This window comes from Macaca mulatta, chromosome 2 (assembly GCF_049350105.2).
Source record: "Macaca mulatta isolate MMU2019108-1 chromosome 2, T2T-MMU8v2.0, whole genome shotgun sequence".
In the NCBI taxonomy this organism is placed as follows: Eukaryota; Metazoa; Chordata; class Mammalia; order Primates; family Cercopithecidae; genus Macaca; species Macaca mulatta.
This window is the reverse complement of record NC_133407.1, coordinates 51,636,601-51,658,380: the sequence shown is the minus strand read 5'-3', so window position 1 is coordinate 51,658,380 and position 21,780 is coordinate 51,636,601.

Here is a 21,780-nt window from a genome sequence, read left to right as displayed (position 1 = left end):
TGTACCTGAGGCTGTGTTTGAAGTTACTATTTGGTTAGGTTTATGGTAGTCCACTGTCATTTGCCATAAAATATCGAGTTTTCTCAAAACCAAATGGGTGAATTAGATGGTGATATTATGGGGAATGCAATCCCTGTATCTTTTAAATCCTTGAAGTTTGCACTACTCTCTGCCATTCTTCTGAGTTGTAATGATTTTTTTTTATTAACTATGTTGGTAGAGTAGAAAGGTAGTCTCAGAGGCTTCCACTTGCTGTACCTTACTATAATAACTCTTATTTTATTTATCAAAATACCAATGTGAGGACTCTACCAATGCTTAGTATATCCATTACAGTTATTTATATGGAAAGTGAGGAAATGATCACAAGATGAATCCTAGGACTCTCTATGAAGCAGACATGAACTAGAACCCTAATTGCTACTTGACACATATATATCTCTGCTTTAACAGCGGGACCATAATAGTGTTTTAGGTGCCTGAGTTAGCATTAACTGGTGCCCCATATCCAACAGGGTATTCCCCTTTCCTTAGTGTAAGTTTGCCTGAGTAAATGGCTGTAATTTCCTTTGGGGGAGGACTTAGAGAATCACTGCTACACACATTTGTCATGGCACTGCAGCGTCCTTTCTTCCGGGATATCTTAGCTTCTCTTTTAATAAACAGGTTCTATGTTTGTGAATTTGCAGATATATGTATTAGTCATCTAATACATGATGCGAATGCTCTAAATGTTGTTTTTCAAGTTTAAAAAATGGACAGTAACCAGCATGAGCTGACAAATACAAAAATTGGAAATATGGATTTTTTCTAGAGGAAAAAACAGTTTTCTGAGGTGGTATAAGACCAGTAGTTCTTGCCCTCAAGGAGATCACAACTCAATTATGGAATCAATATCTACATATATGGCAAGGTTACTGAAGTGTGTTAAACACACTGCCAATTACAGTTCATTATAAAATAATTTTCTGTACATTTTTGAACTCACCCAACGTTTTTATGGTCAGAGAAATGAGAATTTAGAAGTCTGCTTGTACAAGATTAATGCTGTTTCTAGCACTGTATTCCACCTATGAAACTAGAATCCTCTGCAGCTTCAACTCTTCTGATAAAATATAAATTATTTACTCCTTCAATATAAGAAGTTCTAATTAGAAGAGAAACATATAATCACTTTTAAGGAATTGGAATAAAGGCCAAATGCATATAACTCCTGAAAATCAATGGATTAAAAATGAGGAAATAAAGAATAAACTTCTTCTGTTATCAAGTAAATATTATATAATCGGAAAGGAAAACCCCATGGAAATATAAACTACATATTCTCTAAAGATTACAGATATGCTTCCCCAATATTGGTCATATCTTTCTTGGTTCCCAGGAGATGCTATTTCCAGAGAAATATCTAGAGGAATCTACAGGAGGTAGTTTTCATTTGGCTCAAATGATGCACCAGGGATTTCTTAAATCTAAAATTAAATAGATTAAATTTACTTTTATGTACAGTCTCTTCAAATAACTTTCTTTAAAGACATCATTCTCTTAAATAAAGATTCTTGTCTCACCTAAAGTTCTCTCTTAATTACAAAAGGCCAAGTAAAATGCTTTCAAAGAGAAAAGTTTTCTTAGTTTTTATGATCAATTTGTAAAAAAAGAAACCTGGTATTTTTCAATTGTGCTCCTTTTTCTTTTATAGATTTTACAATTGATTAGATACCTCATTAGTATTTATGTAACAAATACAAATAAGCATGTATACAGGTAGTAAGTTTCCTTTTGAAACAAGGGACATTAGAGAATATTTCATGTTTTCATCCTCAAACTTACATGTATTTAAAAAAATGGTTTAGCTAAACAAAACTTTAGCTAAAGAATTAATACTTAAAAATATGTAATTCCTAAAAATAACTTCCTTAAATGATAGCAAGAATAGGATGTTAAAAAATGTTCAGTAATATAGAAATAGCTGTAATATTCCTCGCTCTGTCACACCTGAGAAATGTTCATGTTAATGTTGTTCCCTCTGCCAGATCCTTTTCCATATACCTCTTTTTGCTCATTAATTCCTATAAATGCCTACATTCTTTAAACCCAATTCAATTGCCATATCATCCACGAAGGCTTCCCTGATGTCCACAGAGGGCGGACTTCCCTCCATTGTGTCCCTGACATGAGGACTTGTGTCTTTTTCCCTCAGATCATGAGCTCTGGACCCTCAGGGACCATATGCCTAGTTAAGCGCCTTTCACAGGGTTCTGCCAACAAGAGAGGAATTTTAAACTTTATTGCACTTTGTTTAATGACATTTATGTTTTAAATAGCTCTTAAAGATTATTTTTGAAGCTGAGCAAATACTGCTCATCACAGGATAGAGGCATTTGGAATATAAGTATGACTTAAAATATACTGAGCACCGATCAGAAAGGATATAGAAGCTAAATAAAATACCACAAGCCTCCTCATGATTTGTTTTCCCTTTGAGAATTATTCTCTGTGAAATTTAGTAAGCAAAGAGCTCTGTTTGTTTTTCCGTAAGCTGTGTTTATGAAATGCTGTGTTTAACAGATATTTTTCTGAGTTTGATAAATTCTGTACAAGTTCATGCATTTACACACAAAACACTTGGCCCTCGTTTCATTTCAGTCTTCTTCTAATCAACTTAAATGTACCATCAGCCTCCATCTCACATATTTCAATATTCATTCCACTCCTTCAACCACCTCTTCCCCTCAAATAACCCTCAGAGAAAGAGCAATTATTTGAGAAAATGAAATCAAGTAAATAAGCTCTATTAAACTAGAAACCAAGTAGCCAGCCATATTAAAGATATCCAAGGTTTGTGTGTCTGGGTGGAACAACAATAAATATTTATTTTGATGCTTCTTTTTATGAGCATTTCAAGGCCCATCTGTGGTATTAATGGCTTATCAAGCAAACCTATGCATTAAGAGAAACTGTTTTCATTTAGATAAATGAAAGCAGAGGCAAAGGAAAATGATGCAAGGTTCACCTTGTAAAAGTCGCAAATTAGATACAAAGCACTGCCACAGGCAAATTTGAATTCAATAGAATAAAGTTGGCAGCCATGAACATCAGGTAATAGGCTTATCAAATGAGGTTTTGTATTTTTTTATAATGTACATTTTACGGGGACCAGTGTAAAACTAGTAGGTAGAATAAAATATAATTTTAAAAGAAAATTTCAATGAGTGATTCTTTTTCTAAGTTGAAAAACAACCTGTCTCAAATTTGCACCAAATGAAAGGCCCAGAGAAGTTTGTAAATGAGCTCCCTCACCTCTTAATGCCTTATAATTCTACCCACAGAATCTCATCTTCTACTCCCATGTACCATACCAGCCTCCAAGCCTGCCTCAAGACAGGAATATTTAGCATAAAGTACAGTATTGAAAAAAAAGGATGAAAAATCTGGGTCAGCACTTATGATATAAAACCAAATAGATTCGGTTTAAAAAATACTTATAGTTTTGGTCATGAACATTATTTTATAAGTGCATTTATACAATTAATAAGTGCATTTATTCAACACTCTATGTACCAGAGTCTATTCTAGGTGGTTTTATGAATATTAACTCATTTAATCTTCCCAAATTTCTGAAAAACAATAGACCATGTCCTTTAAAACAAAATTCATTTATATTAAAATATAAATACTACCTGCAATAAAGGTCTTATGTTGAGCCATATGTTGAACCAAAGGTCTTACATTGAAGTGTTGAAACTTAAAATTGGGCCTTGTTCCCTACATCAGGATCTCTGTTTCCTTTGAACTTCTGCCAAAATATTAGCCTATAGAAGTGCACGTGTTTTCCTTGCTTTATTTGCAAGCTTACATTGCTGTTATTCTAGAGCAATTAGCAGCACACACCAGGATTCCTCTCTTTCATTGCTGTCACCATCTTCCAATGGTTAACAGACTCTTAGTTTCTAATCCTCCATGGATCAGATTAATTTAAAATAAACAAAATCCTAATGAGATAGGAACATACAGTTGTACATCATCTTTTATGTATCACGACTCTGTTAGAAGCTTTAGAGAGTAGAAATATGACAAATGTGTGTGTTGTAAGGTTGACATATTTATAAACCGAGAATCCTAAAATATTGTGACATATGCAAAAGTGGAATTATGTACAAACTAGGAAAGTACATGGCAGGAATGGAGACTGTTGACAGAGTAATGCTTCACAGAAGCTTAGGAGCTGGGTTTTTAAGCATTAGTAAGAGTCAGTGAAGGAAAAAGAGCCAGAAAGGAGAGAAAATAGGTAGAGAAAATTAAGAATTATGAAGGATCAGCATGTGCAGACACATGAAGGCATGAAACTGTCTGGTGGAGCTGGGAAATTGCACATAGGTTGTTATTACTGGAGCATAAAGTATAATAGGTGGAGAAATGTACTCATTGGTATAATCATTGCTACTGTCATAAATACATCCTCAAATTTCAGTGACTTAACAGAGCATAAATTTATTTCTTATTCATGTAAAAGACCAGTGATAATGTTCCTGACTGGTGAGTGCCAGTCTTCTACACCATGTAGTGATTCAAGGATCCATGTTTCTTCCACTTTGTGGTTCCGTCGTTCTCTAAGACTTTGTCTCCCTGGTATCCAGCTGGCAAAAGAGGAAAGTGGGGGTGAGAAGGCTCTTCTGTTTAAATTGTATTAGCACAGGAGCAACACATCTCACTTCTGTTGATAGTCCACCGGCAAGAACTAGTCACATCGACCATTCTTAAATGCAAGAAAAGTCAGGAAATGTAGACCCTAGCTGACAATCACTTCTCAATGACCACTTATATTATGGAAGGGAGAGGCACCAAGTTTGGGGATCAGCTAGCTGTCTCAGACATGGGGAACTACTTGTTCCTTTACTCATGCTGACTTCTCACTGATCAGTTTAACTAAAGTCTGAAATTAGAGCAGAGGAAATGAATGGAACTGTTGGCTGATAGAGGGAGCATGGATAGTAGAAAGATTGTTATCCTTTTCACCCTTCTTGAAGCTCCTGATTTTTCCAGAGCAAGTATAGTTCTATCAAAGAAACGGTGGCTTGAGAAGGTACACAAATGCGGCCTCTTGGAAAGGGGAGATATGTCTACTTGGGGAACAAGGATAGGATGTTTGAATAAATTGAGTCCTCATTTAGTTGAGACTTCGAATAATTAATGTTCATTTTACTATTTCACTGATGGAGAGCTCATGTTATTTTGTTTAGGATCAGTGTTTATTGTGAAATCATCTGTTCCACGATGATGACTTCAAGAATTTTAGACTGTAAAGCAAATGTTTAAACTTTCAGATTATATGAAAAACTTCAATTATTTATGCATTGACTTACTTGTTTATTTAACAGTATTTTCTAAGCACTTATATGCCAGGTGCTTGAAGAGAAACAAAGCTGTAAGTATATCTCTGGGTGGTTGGGTGGGGTTTAGAAGAGTAGTTCTCAACTTTTTTTTGATACCAACACTTCTAAGGATTGACACATATTCACTGTGGAATTAATTTTCAACCTGCAAGATGTGCTGTTCTCTCCCATCCACCCTTGCCGGGGGGATCAATGCCAAATCTCCAGTGAGGATCCTCTATATTTGCACCTTGACAAAGTACTATAGGTGATACAATATGATGTCCTTTGGCAGGTCATGTTTCCATTTTGTGTCCCACTGATAATTACTGATTCTGACATTCAGCTACCACTTCAATATGGCTGAATGCATTCCATGTGAGTAAGCCAGAGATTTCAGTGGATAGAATACAGGGGCTCTAGAAAGAAGAAAATGCAATAGGAGATATTCAGAATGTTGTAAGAGAGACAGCCATATCTCATTAAAAAATTGTTTTAAAAATACCATATACTGATTCTAGCTAAACCATGCAGCTGTGTAGTAGCTACCTAATTACTAAAGATCGATTTTTGCCAGGTATATCTATGTGGATATTTTCGTACCCAAAATCAAAAAGAAAAAGAAAAGGTAATCATGTGCAAATTCAAGATAAAAAATACAAGGAGAAAGTTTCAGAACTTAACATTTTTATGCAGTTTGACGATGTTAATGTGCTTGAGCCACTGTTGAATAAAAAGGCCCAATTACAATAGGTGTTGAAAGTGTTCAACGAAATAAGTCCTGTTGAGTCTCAGTCCTTTGAAGTGTGTACTATGCAATCACTAAGAACTGTTTGTTTGAAATTAAGTACTTGCCCTGCTTGTACTTTGCTATATACAATTTCACATTAGTTAGATTAATAACCATCACGATTTCCAGCTTCATTAGAGGTGGGGATTCTGTCTTGAATTTCTGTAGAAGGAAATAATTTGCTGCTATTGTGGATAGATATCAATTGTCAACTCTAGTTCCACAGACCTGGTATAGTTTTTTTTTTTTTTTTTTTTTTTTTTTTGTACCTTCTGTCAGTTTGAGGTCAGTTTCTTATTATGAATGAGAAGCTGCCTTTGCCCTTCAATAAAATGAAATAAAGCCAGAATAACCTTCCTGTTTCCCCTGCCTATCTTCCCAGCCTAGTATTTCAGCATCTGAAGAGTTTATTTTTGGATGTCATTAAATATAGCTAGTGATCCTTTAAATGAAGTGGATTAAATGGCAAATGGCTTAGCATCTTCTACCCTTCAGTCCAGTCACCTGGAAAAATTCACAATTCAAAATATGATTTATAACATAACCCTCGTTCATCTCTATTTCTATTATTTCTTGGGAAAAAAGTTTCCTTGCTGATAATGTTGAAGTACACGCTGACGTTACTACCTTTCATCAATATCTTCTTACGGTAGTAAAGTGGCTACCCTTTTTAGTTTTCTCACCTGTTGCTTGGAATTTGCCATGGCATCAAAGATTTTATGGGGGAAGAAAAAAACATAATTTCCCCAAGACATATTTTGCCAATGGAGAGTTTTCTCCCTTTAGGAATTTTCATATGTGTATTATATTTTGAGCCATTTGTTTTTTAATTCTCACAATTTCTTACAAGTAGCCCTGTCTTACAAAGCTAACAATATACTACAGCTATATATCCTAAGTGATAATGTATATATATACACTATATACTATCATATCATATACACATATATATGATAAAATGATTTGAACACATTATTAACAACTTTAATTTTCTTAAAACTAAAAGAACATTATCTCAAACACATCTTTTCTTTTGACAGTACAAAACCGAGGTCTTTTCTTGAATAATGACATTCTGAATTGATTGGACACATGAGCAGTTATAGACCCAAATGTCATTGAGGGGAAATTTGGGTAAAATACAAGAAAAGTTTTCACTTTTAAGAGAACTAGTTTCTAATCTAATTTGCTAGATTCAGCAAATATATACTGAGCACCATCTATCAGTCTATATGAGTATGAGAAGTGAAATTAAACACTTAAAAATTCTCTGGACTCCTAGTCCCTCAGAAGTGATAATTTAGTGGCCACAAAAAGAATAAAATATCTGGGAATAGAGCTAAATAGGGAGGTGAAAGATCTCCATGGCACGAATTATAAGACACTGCTGAAAGAAAGCAGAGATGACACAAACAAATGGAAAAGCATTTCATGCTCATGGATAGGAAGAATCAATATTGTTATAAGGCCATACTGCCCAAAGCAATTTACAAATTCAATACTATTCCTAAAAAACTACCAATGTCCTTTTTCGCAGAATCAGAAAAAAAGTATTCTAAAATTCACATCAAACCAAAAAAGAGCCCAAGTAGCCAAAGTAATCTAACCAAACAGGACACCACCAGAGGAATCACACTACCCCACCTCAAACTAGACTACAAGGCTACAGTAACTAAAACAGCATGGTATTGGTACAAAAACAGACACATAGACCAATGGAACAGGTTAGAGGACCCAGAAATAAAGCCACATACCTACAACCATCTGATCTTTGAGAAAGTTCATAATAACAAGCAGTGGGGAAATAACTTGCTATTCAATAAATGGTTCTGAGATAACTGGCTAGACATATGCAGAAGATTGAAACTGGGCCCCTTCCTATCACCATATATAAAAATCAGCTAGTAGTGGGTTAAAGGCTTAAATCAAAGACCTAAAACTATAAAAGCCCTAGAAGACAACCTAGGAAACAACATTTTGGACACAGGTCTTGGAAAATATTTCATGACAAGAAGTCTTCAAAAGCAATTGCCAACAAAAACAAAAATAGACAAATGAAACCTAAAACTAAAGCATGCTGTGCAGCAAGGGAAATTAACAACAGAGTAAACAGACAACCTACAGAATGGGAGAAAATATTTGCAAATTCTGCATCTGACAAGTTCTAATATGCAGAATCTGTAAGAAATCTAAACAAATCAAAAAGCCCAAAACCCCAAACAACCCATTAAAAAAATGGGCAAAGAATATGAACAGACAATTCTCAAAAGAAGACACACATGTGGCCAACAAGCATATAAAAAAATGCTCGACCGGGTGTGGTGGCTCAGGCCTGGCACAGTGGCTCACGCTTGTAATCCCAGCACTTTGGGAGGCTGAGGTGGGAAGATCATGAGGTCAAGAGATTGAGACCAGCCTGTCCAGCATGGTGAAACCCTGTCTCTACTAAAAATACAAAAATTAGCTGGGCGTGGTGGTGCACACCTGTAGTCCCAGCTACTCCGGAGGCTGAGGCAGGAGAATCGCTTGAACCTGAGAGGTGGAGTTTGCAGTGAGCTGAGATCGCACCACTGCACTCTAGCCTGTGACAGAGCAAGACTCCATCTCAAAAAAAAAAAAAAAAAAAAAAAAAAAAGCTCAACATCCCTAATCATGAAAGAAATGCAATCAAAACCACCATGAGATACCACTTCACACCAGTCAGAATTGTTATTATTAAAAAGTCAAAAAGCAACAGATGCTGGCGAGATTCCAGAAAAAGGGAATCCTTATACACTGTTAGTGAAGATGTAAATTAGTTCAGCCACTGTGGAAAGCAGTCTGGAAATTTCTCAAAGAAAAAACAGAACTACCATTTGTCCCAGCAAACCCATTATTGGGTATATATTAAAAAGAAAACAAATTATTCTACCAGAAAGTCACATGAACTTGCATGTTTATCACACCCCTATTCATAATAGAATCAATATAGGTGCCCATCAACAGCAGACTGGATAAAGAAAATATGGTACGTATACACAATGGAATACTATGCAGCCATTAAAAGGATGAAATTATGTTCTTTGCAGCAACATGGATGCAGCTGGAGACTATTAACTCAAGGGAATTAATGTAGATACAGAAAACCAAATATCACATGTTTTCACTTATAAGTGGGAGCTTAACATTGAATATACATGGCAACAATGGACACTGGGACCTCTTTGACAGGGGAGGGTGGTAGGTGGTTGAGGGTTAAAATACTATCTATTATTGGGTACTATGCCCAGTAGGTGGATGATGAAATAACTTGCACACCAAATCTTTGCAACGTGCAATTTACCCATGTAGCAAATGTACACATGTACCCCCGAATCTACAATAAAAATTGAAAAAAAAAAAGAAGCGACAATTCAGAATTAGGCTTAATTATGGGGCTTCCCATAAATTATATTGAAATGTCAGAATCTAATGGTTACAACCCTTTTCCTTCAGTAGCTTCTCTCCCATTGCCAGGCTATTTTAATAGTTTAGGATATGTAGAAATCAGCATGACCCACTTAATTAGTAATTATTCCCTCGAAGGACAAAAATGTGTAAACTGGATTTTTTACATAAACAGTTGAAGAGGTTTTTGTTGACATTTTCGTTCACAATAAGGGATTAAATGGCAAAATATGCTTAGTTTATCCTTTTTCATTAACTTTTCTCAGTTACATGAAAAGATTAATGAAACAGAAGTGCAGACACAAAATCTGTGGCGTAGTTTTGTATTATTATTAATAAAAAATGAATGGGCTGAAAATTCTACCCCTACCAATGTTTTAGAAAAATAATCTAAAAGAGGTGAGACATGTAAGTACTTATAATGCAGGCAATCTGCCAGAGAAGTACTGACTTATGCAAGTGTGGTATATTCTGTCTCTGCCACACACTTGCCAACAATGAGTATTATCATTTGAAACATTTTTTTCTAGATCAATAAAACATAAGTTGAATTAGCACAGCTCACATGGACAAGAGGGAGGAGGGCTAGCAGGTGCCAATAAATGCTCACAGGCTCTGATGGGAGGAACATACAAATATAAAAGCATTTGGATAGAAATCTTATGAATCAAAACACTGAAAATATTGTTTGAACCTGCAATTACACTCCTAAGAACTTATTGTAAGGAGAAAAACAAATCAGAAGAACGTACAAAGATAAAGGTATACAAATGGCTATTCATCTTAAGGCTTTTGTAATAGTGAAAAATTGTTCAAAACAGGGAATTATTTAATCAAAGGCAATGAGTCAAATGAAAGGTAATTGAAATTAGTTAAGTAGGCTGGGTGTGGGACAAAAGAGATGGTGGCAAGTAGGAGGTGAGGCAAACTGTGCAGGCAGCTCTAGTGGGTGATTGCTACCTGGTGATGTCGCTAGAGTTTTTGATTCATCGAAAGATACTGGGAAGCCCAATTTTTGTAAGGTAATTTGTCAAGTTTTAAAATTATGTGCAGGAAAAACCAGATGCAGTTGTGGGCTCTGAGACATGGGCTGCCAGTGTACAACATTTTTTAAAAAAATCATAAGAATAGTTATAGCGAAACAAAATGCCATTACTAAAAGTGATGCTGTAGTTGTATGTTTATTGATGTTTCAAATGGAATATGTAATATGATCCAAATTTTTGAAAATAATGCTAGCATATACTGTTGTACACAAAAGGAAAAGACTTGCATTATGTTTACTAAAATATTCATCATGACTAGCTCTGGATGAGGATTTCAGGGACATTTTGATTTTGTATTTTCTAATTTTTCCATTTTAAGCATATGTTACATAATAAAGTTTAATTAAAATAGAAAAATATATCTGATTTTACAATGGAGAATGTGATAGGAGATCAGAATTAGAAGCACCTGCAGGTAGCAGTGAATTTGATAGAAAATTAGAAATGCACTAAAACTGTTGCAGAAAAATATTAATGCGTTCGAAAGCCAATTTGACAAATATGTTATATGTTAGTAGCAGTACTATTTTCCAAAAGGGTACCAGAGTTACAAAGACAAATAAGACACAGTCTCTTCCCTCTAGGAGTCCACAGTCTAATGAGGATCTCCCAGTGTTACCTTTTAATTATAGAACATAGGAATGTAATCATGAAATAAAATCAGGACATAAGAACAATGAAAATAAGAAATTGGAAAATGTGTAATTTTGTTTCTGTGGCCTGGTTTAGAATGTCAGGATGGTAAGTCTCAGAAATCAATATCATTATGGAATTATACTTGATTGAAGCCAGGAAAATGCCAAAACATAATTTATAACTATTTTAAAATACAGAAGAATAATTGAATACCAATAATCTTATAATAAAATTTTACACAAAAACATTATAAATGATTATGGAATTTATTTTCTTGGGATTCCAAACATACTTAGATAATAAATGCCACATTCAAATACAATGCTTATTATTTTTGCCAGTGGCAAATTCTATATAAAGCACTGTGTCTTGGACAAAAATCCAAGAAAGTTATTTACCAAAAATGCTCTCATCATTAAAAGAGGTTAAAAGAGTCACAGGCCCCAACGATAACACTTTTCAGAGACTTTTTTGTATTTTTTTTTTTGCCAAAATAGAAAATATTGAAGAAATAAAAAAAATCAATTAGTTAAAATTTTAATTTGTGCTTTATCAAAGCATCTTGTAGAACCTCATAAGCATGAAAGATTATTAAAATATAAATAGAGCAGTAGCTTGTAAAATGAAACATGAATTGATGTGATAAAATGTACAAATGGCATATTATAAAATGGTGGTAGGGGATGCTAAACGTAAAGGATGCAATAAAACTGAGGGAATTGGCTGACCAGAAAGTGCATATGTAAATAAGTTGTATATGTAATTCATATTACGTTAGGTAATGATCCTAGAAACTAAATTCAAAAGGGATGCTCTGTCTGTAGCCATATGCTGCAAAACATTTAACAAGAAAAAATCTCTGGGTCTTGGTACAATGGCATATCAAAGTTTCTGCCTAGGTTTTTGTAGCAATAAGGCCCCTGAATAATTCCAAGAGGCATTAATAAAAGCATCAAGTTTAAGTAGAGGGAATTATGAACAACTTTTTAACAAATGTCACTGGGATTACATATACAAAGTCAAGAAATATGTGTTTGTCCACTTCACAAGTAGAGAGAAGACAAAGCTTAGAAAGAGTGCAATATCAAAATGGTAAGCATTTAAGACTTACTGAAAATAGAAACAGAGATACAAAACAGAGCACCGTCACAATCAAGACACAAAGAAAAAGTTTAGGTCATAATTCTATACTTTCTAGGGATACCTCTTTTAGAAATCACCTTTGCAAAACTTTCATTATTTTTATAAATACTCTTTATTCAATGTTTTTATTATACTAATTTGAACACTGCACTTTCTCCAAAGAAAGCTAAACTGGTCCTATATAAAGAGATTCTTAAACCTTTCTTCTTAAAGACTATACCTGGTGGTGCTGAATGTATGTGTTTATCATTCAGTAGACTGATGTTCCCATTAACTTCCTTATATGATCCAGGTTTCTGGGCACATTCGACTTGCAGTAATAAGAGTCAGCCTCAGCTCTAGTCTACTGGGCAGAGGCCTGGGTGAGAGCATTTGCTGAAACACATCAGACTTCAGAGCCCAAATCTTTTCCTTCTTCTGACCGACCCCTTCCCCATAGGAAGTCAAATGTGTAACCCACATTTCTCAGGCCATACCATGGGGATTAGAATAGGGTACTTGCTCTGTGAGGACTTCTGGAATTTGAATTATGATACAACTTAAAATGTTCTGACTTAAAAAATTAATGAAATCTTACTGCCATGTCAAATTGGAAATCAAGTGACATCCCTGTAGAAACTTTTCTGCCGCCTCTTTCTTACAACCAAAAGGCACCTGAAGCCCTGATTTCATGGTCTGTATTTATGCTGGAAATAGAGATCAGTAGTTTTTTTTCCCTATGTTCCAAATTAAAACCCAAACCAAAAAACAACAGGATCAGGACTTGTACAATTTCAGTGCTTGCAGGCCCAGCAAATTGCAAACTATACTATTTATGTTCCTATAGCTGGTAAACAGAAATGGCTGCCAACCATGTCACAATCTCACATAGATGGACACTGCTTAGTGGGAGGGGTCTAGTCAATATCTTACTGTTCTTTTAGATTCATAATTGCCATACTTTGAAATTTTAAAAAATATCCTCTAGCAATATCATAAACATTCACTAAGTGGTGGAGCTAGAACTAGTGCTAGACAATTCACCTGAAAGTCAGTAACTTTGGAACCAAAGTTATATGTCATAAAACACTACATAGAAGGCCAGACTACCGCTGTGACAATTTAGGAGACAGCACTCTGTAAAATATCGAGTCAATGTTGAGAAAACAAAGCAACATTAAGCAAAAATACACTGTAAATATTGTGTATTTATGTAGATTTGTGCAGGCCAGATGCATTCCCTATAGTTTTCATTTATTCCATTGGGAAAATTAATCTTGAATAATGCCAATTTGAGTTATGAGGGACACTTTCAGGAATTCATGAATCCATTGCATAAAACACAGCTACCTTGCAACCCCAATACTGTCAGGAATGGGTAACTTTAACTATAACCCTTCTTCTCCCCCTGTTGCCAGATTCCTCTGCAGGCCAGGAGCAGCCTGGCAGGATGGCATTTCAGCTTCTTTGAAATATATGTGCTCCAATAACTTAGACAACATAAACCTTGGAAAACCCACAGCACCTAAATATCTGCCTGCAGCTCTACTTGTTTCACTACTATATGGGTGTCATGCAAACAAGCTTAGATCAGTTTTTACAATGATAGATTATTACATTTAATCAATATACTTAATTGTATATGTTTAGAGACTTTCTTTTTCTTCAGTTTGAATTATCTTTCCAGAACGTTTGTTTTTTGTTTTTTGTTTGGTCATTAATATAGATGACTGTTGAAAAGTCTGGATATTCTTGTTATAAATTCTATGCTTCTAGGGGTGAGGGGCCTTATCTGTTATATTAACATCCTATTTATTAGATTGTGCCTGACTGGTGCTTGATAAACATATGTCAAAGTGATGGACAATATGAAATCAGTTTTGTGGTCTTGTTTAGCTGCCTCAACAACATTCATAACATTTTGTCTACAGTAAAATGCATCTGAGATCCCAAGAACTCAGTTACAAATGCACTGTTGGAACTTATTCTGTTGATTTAAGAATGTTTATAAACAATAAAGTGAGAACCACTACTACAAATTATTTGTGTTTACCGTTTAACTGCAGCATACAAAAAATTGCCATATCTCTTAGGCAGCAGATCCTTTTTGAAATTCAAGTTACGACAACTGCGTTTTAACTTCTTCATCTTCAAGAAATGAATCCATTCTTTCCAGCTGTAATCATCTTGGCCAAGAGACCTCAGCATTATTTTTTTTTCTGCAAAGGCCCATGATTCATCATAAAAAAATCAGAAACTGGCCAAAATAAATGGTACAAATATTTGTCAGGGAAAACAGCTATGTAACTAATTGTAGATTCAATTTTTCAATTGGTGTTCTTTCTATAAATTGTGTCCTTCCAAAATTTACCAACCAACCAAAAAAAAAAAAAAAAAAAAAACACCCACTTTTCACTTAGGACGTTTTGTTCATGATGTCTTGTATCTTTAATAAAAATGCACATATAGTCACATTAATGCTGAATAACTAATACCCAGAGTCTATGAAATTGCGCCTCAAAAAGGACGTATGCATCACTGTCATCCTGTTTCTTGTCCTCACATCGGCTTAGAAAGATAAATACATCTAATGATTATTGTACTGCTTAATGACTTTTTAGGTTCATAAGAAATTTCATAGATTAGGTACAAAAATTGAATACGAAGTCAAGATCTTCTAGTTTTAACAAAAGAAGACTAAAGATGAAGGGCAATTTGCAAACTGGTGAATGTTTGTGGCTTATAAATTTAACCCCCAAATTGTCGTGTTGTTTTTTTCTTTTTGCATAGAAAACCCATATAGAACTTAACAAATTTACAAAAAGACCTCATATATAGAGTGTGAGCTAACACTAATGGAAGATGTTAATAGTGCTGTTAGACAGTGTGATTTCTATCATTATCAGCCATTATTCTAAGAAAAGTAAGTGGCAGATAAAGAGCTCGGACTAAATTTCCATCTTTTTTGTAGTCAGCATGTAAAATGCATATACTTTGCTTCTAAATTGTCACCCCTTTCTTACAAATTGCTCATTATATTTGCTTAGACTTGTGAAATGGAAACTATTTTATTTAAAGGAAATAAAGGCAGGAAACATTGAAAAAGGTACCGGTGACTGTTTTTAGATGTGTATTTTAAAACTTTTAGCAGTGGTCCTGGACTTTGAGTCAATAGAAACTAGAAATTCTCTTGACAATTAAAGAAAAGAAGGAAAGAAAGAAGGAAAAGAGGAAAACAAGAAAACACAAAGTTGGACTGTGACAATGAGACCTGGAAAGGAGCTCTGGATTTTTTCTTTTTAATTAAAAGTAATTTTGAAAGCCTCATTTGAAAGAGGTCTGAATGAACCAGATTAGGAAGGCTTTGAAACCAGGTGTGAGTGGCTTCCTTTGTTTAGGAGTTTTGCTGGTTCGCATGCAGTGATTTTATGTGCATATATGTGTGAATGTCATACCATATCTAAAGTTGACATGCCACATTCGAAGCTTAACATGCAGACAGAATTTAGTAGAATTTTGGTCCTCCTCTGAGAACCAGAAGAAAGAAAAGGAAGTGGAAAAAAAGGGATAGGGATTGTATTGTTCTCTTTAGAAGAGACTGTGGCAATATTACTTTAGTTCCAGAATAATATATTAGTCTTTGACATTTAGCTTTTGTTCTTGTGGAGATGTTTCTTACATGCCTAATGTTGCAACAATGGTTTGATGTCTGAAAGGCAGAAGACAGCTTTTTCATTTGTGTTGAATTTGAATTCGCGTTAAATTTTCCTTAATGCAAAATTTGAAGAGTTCATACTTTGTTAATGCCCAGTAGGTAGAATGTAAACACATATATTGTACAATGGGAATGGCTGTATGTAGCAATAACCCACATACTACCAGACCTTCAAATGAATTTGGAAACACCATCATCATAAAAGGATTAGATGTTTTTTCATGGAGTAAAATGTATTTTGACTGGAATTGAATTCTATAAAATTTTCTAGTATGTATATAATATGTATGAAATCACTCAACTAATCAAAAAATTATCTCCTGCCATTCTGAATGCATTAGAATTTACTGCACCATATTATAATCTTTAAAATGCAATTTTAAAGCAAAATGTTTCCTGAATGGGTAAACTTTATAATATAGAGGGCATTATTATAAACATTATTGTAAATTTTTATTTACTAGAAGTACCACAGTAGAATAGTTTGATATCCACCATTTCAAGCCAGCACACTAAAGCATTACATCCATAGTGTGTGCAGTTTCTAATATATGCTTTTTAACCATTCTTTTTGCTTCCTCGAGCAAAAACAACAACTTACACTCATTGGCATTAAATGACAGAAATCACAGTAATTCTGGTTGAAGTCTTTTGTTAATACCTCATATTTATCAAAAAATTCCCTGTTCTAGGTTGTAATGTATACTGCAATTGAAAAACACAAATGGTACCAGAGAGCATACGGTTTTTTAATTTCCTTCAAAATAAAAAGCTAGGGAATTAAATGCTTGCTAATGAAGTGTTACATTTCTTAGTTTTCTGCAACTCATTTTAATTGAAAAAAATCCCTTAAAGTGTCTCCCATTTTCCTATTCTCAGAAGAGAAATAAGAATGATCTATAAAAGAACACGCAGTTCAATGACTAAAAAACTGAAACAAAAACGGCATTCTTTAGAAAAAAATCTTGCATTCCTTTTGTGTATGTGAGAAGTGGCGCAGAGTTCAGATGTTCAAGGATTCATTTTTAACAGATTTTTCAAACATTCAGATAGATATTTCAGTGGAATAATCCCAGTAGTTTATGGGGGTGATAAATGACCATTTTAGGCTCACCTGACCCCAGGCATCACTGAGCTAAATTACCTTTTCTTCAAATGGAGCCCTCTATACATCTCTCTCTTCCTTGAAATGCCGATTAAAACAGCAAGAGGTGATGAAAAAGATGTTGTGTTGACTCAGGGATAAAGCAATAATGGAAATGTGTGAAATCGTAGCCTGGCTCTGGAACCAGGTATAACTTGGACTGTGAAATGCAACACTTCCCGAGGCTCCATGCTGTCCACAGGGAAGTCAATTACCTTTGGGTTGGGGAAACCTTGAGATACACAGCTTAAGGGAGGCAGCTGAGCTGGTGACTGGGGGAGACTGGGAGGCCCTAGGGGAGCCAGGACACCTAATTTCTTCTCCATATTCTACCTTTGACTCAAGGTGATAATACTGCTATTCCAACGGCATCCTAAGTTTCAAGATAAATTTTTACTAGCTGTAGAATGAATGTAAGACACCCAGAGACTGTTTCCAAGTATTCAAGATGTTGCCTTTACAGGCCCGTAAGAAACTGAAGACCGAGACGGTGATAACGGAATGTGGAAGAAGGGGAAACAGGAGGCATGCCTGAAGGGAAAGCACGGGACAGGGAAGGGAAAAGTAGGGAAGGAAGAAGAAGAGTGAGTCGAATGAGCATGTGGAAGGGAAGGTAGAGGAAGAAAAGAAACAGAGGGAGAAGGCCAATGTCTCTGTCTTTTCAAGTGAAACACGCGTTTAGATTCATATGTGTGAAAGCATATAATGGTAATATTATGGTAAAATGCTATGAGTGTGAGCATGCATGTATAATGAGGCTACACTTGGGATGCCATGTAAGTGTATGTCCAGACTTTGCTCAGTTATTCTAGGCCCTCAGCTTCCTCTCCAAAATGGAACAGTGTCAAGGGACTCAATAGCAAATGGATTGGGCTCTATGTTCTCTGTCAGACCTGTGTGGCCTTGCTACATATTCAGGCTGAGAAGATATCTTTTTCCATATTCCCCCAAACCCTCTGTTATTTGACTGTCCAGGGTGCCTGCGATGTATTTCCAACTTTGTTACACAGGAATTTCAGTCCCTGAGATATCTTGGTAGCTAACCATTTGACACAGTTATTTTATGAACCTAGTCCCTGCCGCTTCCTGGAAGGATGTTGTTTCTCATAGCCAGAACAGGGAAAATGATGGTATCTGCTTGAAAAACATGAAAATTAATGGGGACTATATCTGAATAAACTTGTCTTTTTGATAGGAATGTACTCTTCGAGAAAACATGAAACAATTACAGTGTACAATTTTTATACATTTCTCCATGGTACAAATCTTTCTTTTATCATATACATAGCTATTTTTGCCTACTTGAGATTCAAAGAAGCAGTGGATACTATATACATGAGGCTGATCATTTCAGAAAATGAATTATAAAATAGTTGCACATGAAATAAATAAAGTAGGGAAGGAAGAGTCCTACAAGTCCTGTAGTAATTATTAAAGAGCAATTAGTCTCTTTATAAATCAGTTCATCAAGGAATTCTTTTAAAAGTCAAGCTGCTTGCACATAATGATCATTGATTTAATTGACATAAATAAAGCAAGGAATGAAATTTAAATTTAAAATGTAGGTACCTTAGGTGGATGAAGAGTAAGAGAGGGCAAAGATTATCGATAGGGCAAAGAATTTCAATTCACATACATTGTTCCCTTCCAACCACCACAACTGAATTCTGAGACATTTTGGGGAATATATTAGAAATTAGTGGGGCAAGTTCACCAGAGACCTTTTGGGATAGGGTCTTAGGATTGTCCTTGGAAGGCACTTACCCTGAAAAAAAAGATACCTGAATCAATATATTAAATGATTAAGAAATTATTTTTTAGTAGAACACAGTAAGTGCCACTCTGCTTTAACTTTTGTTTCAAGCATCCTTACTCCTGAACCATAGGTGAATCCTATATAGATTTGAGCAGATACAAGAGAGACCTGTTGACCAGGAAGCTTTGTAAATCATTGGGACACAAATAGCACAACTTTGCGTTAGAAATGTCTCTACCATAGTGGGGCAGGAGTGGGGTGGGAACAGGCACACATTTCTAAGTACCCTGATCACAGAACTGAGGGATCCTGTGAACACTTGAGTACCTGGGGATGATACTTACTTGAACAATGGGGTGTCAGTTGTCAAGTTTAGTTCCTGGAGAGAAACGGAAGAACAGTATCATGGCTTGTTAGAGACTGTGGTGCCCCATAGGAGTATTCATATTTCTGAAGCACCTCTTGGAGGTCTCCACAAATAATTGATAGGGAATTATATAGGGTGCCAAAGGTTTTGAACCTTGTCAGAGTCCAGAGCCAGTGAAACGTGTTATATTTTTTGCTGTGATTCCATTCTTTCATAAAGCCTAGGAATACTGAGTTCAAACAGCAATCTCACTTTTGGGTAAGATGAGCTGAAAGTTTTGGTCTGACCTGAAGACTTGTGGGCTTACAACAATGATATGGGTTTGCAGACATTTTTGATGATCTTCCTAGTGGGAAGGGATGCCTTATTTCAACCTCTGAAGCTGTCAGAGTGACTCAGCACTTTGGGGAACCAGAACTTAGGGTTACATTCTTGGCAACAGAAACTGGGATAAAGCAGCTGTAGGCCCACAGCTAAAGAAGCTTAAACCATGAGCAATATTCTAGGAGCTTTCCAGGAGTGTGTCTGGAGGGTGTTTCTACATGAGCTGGTTGCTACACTATCCACACTGACCTGGCATGGCAGTAATCTGGTATCCTTTGTGAAACACCTTGTTAGTAAATCTCCATCATGTTTATATATGGTAATGTCCTACTTGACCAGAGGTCAGACTCCCAGCACCCTCTGTTCCCTGGAATGCAAACTCCAAAATAAGCAGAAAATGCCCTCTAGTACTCAAAATAGCTCCTGTGTCCCCAGACTAAAGTCATGGACTTTCCTTCTTACAGGCTTATGTGCTCTCACTTAGAGATTGTTTATTTTTACTTAACAGAGGTCATAATAATTGTGGGTTTTTTGGTTTCTCAGCTCAAAGGAGATTAAAAGTAACACATTAGAAAGTCAGAGAAAATGTTAGAAGCAAGCAAACTGGCAGCTATGAAGTAATAGTTCACAGATAAGGAATGAAGAAGCAGAAAATTAAAGAAACAGATTCAGAACTGCGTGTGTTTCACATAATAATGCAGTGCTAGTGATTCATAATGATAGCACAGTTATCAAAAAGGCCAAATTATGTTCAGTGGTTGCTATTTTAAAAAAGCAGGTAAGAATTTAATATAGTTTTCAAAAATTTACATAAAGTGATATAAAAAATAGGTTTGCACATCCAGTGGTGTAAGTTTGAGCTATCTAGATGAAATGCATGGCCTGCCTCTTTCTCAAAGATGATTATTGTATTTGAATTCTTGGAGGACTTTATTTGTACCTTTCTAATGGTGCTTGCTGTTCTCATCATTGTATTACAGTCATTTGAGTTCACACCTACGCCATTTAACTCACTCAGAGGCAAGGAGAAAGCTGGATTTCTATCAAGCCATGATGTATGTGACTTTGATGAGTCAGACTCTCTGTATATTAGCTTTCTTAGTTGCAAGACATGGGATTTGGAACAAATGAACTTGAGGTCTTTCCAGTTTGTGAATTTTACGCGTTTATGTTGTATATGATAAGAATTTTGTAGCTAATGTGCAGAGATTTATATAGATTTCAGCTTTAAACATTAAGGGCATCTGTGGTCACAAACCAATGACGTGGGTCTATTGCCTGATAAATGCCCATTCCTTGCAACATAAATAAAGTCATTTTTTTTTTGTTTGTTTTGCAAAGTTATGTTGGGGATCTGTTGCTCAACAACCATTTTCTATTCTGATATACTTTGGAAAAAAAATGCCTTTGCTATTATCTCAGTCTATGGTTCTACTGAAGTGACTTCATCCATTGGCTCTGGAGTGGTCAAATGACTCAGGCCCGACTAATCAACATAGCCACCCCTTAGAGCAGAGTGATTGGTTCAGAGACGAATATGTGATGCAAGCTGATTGAATAAAAGTTAATCCTTGGACTTTTTCTGGAACTATTCACACATTCAGGAAATGTATAAAAGTTGCACCTTGCTAATGTTTTATATTTTCTAGAAGGGCATATTAATATAAAAAGATAAGTGCTTTGAGATATACCTCCCATTAATTAATTATAAATCAACACATGTCAATAATTAAAAACACATTTCTTTTATCCTCTAAGGAAATTAAATTATTTATTTAGTAGCACAAATTGTTCATGAATCTTCCTAATGAGTTCTAAAATTTTGTTGATTTTTAGATATTATCAGTGTGATTTTTTTGTTGTTGTTGCATGCATTTTCGCTTGCTAAATAGTGCCCAAATCTAGGCCATGATTTAAAACAAGAAATGACATTGAACCCTTCCAACAACTTCCCCAATTATTAGGTTGGTGCAAAAGTAATTGTGGCTTTTGCCATTAGGAGTAATGGCAAATTACTTTTGCACTAACCTAATAAATTGAAACTCATTGGGCAGGCAGGTAATATGTGGATGCCAATGATTCTCA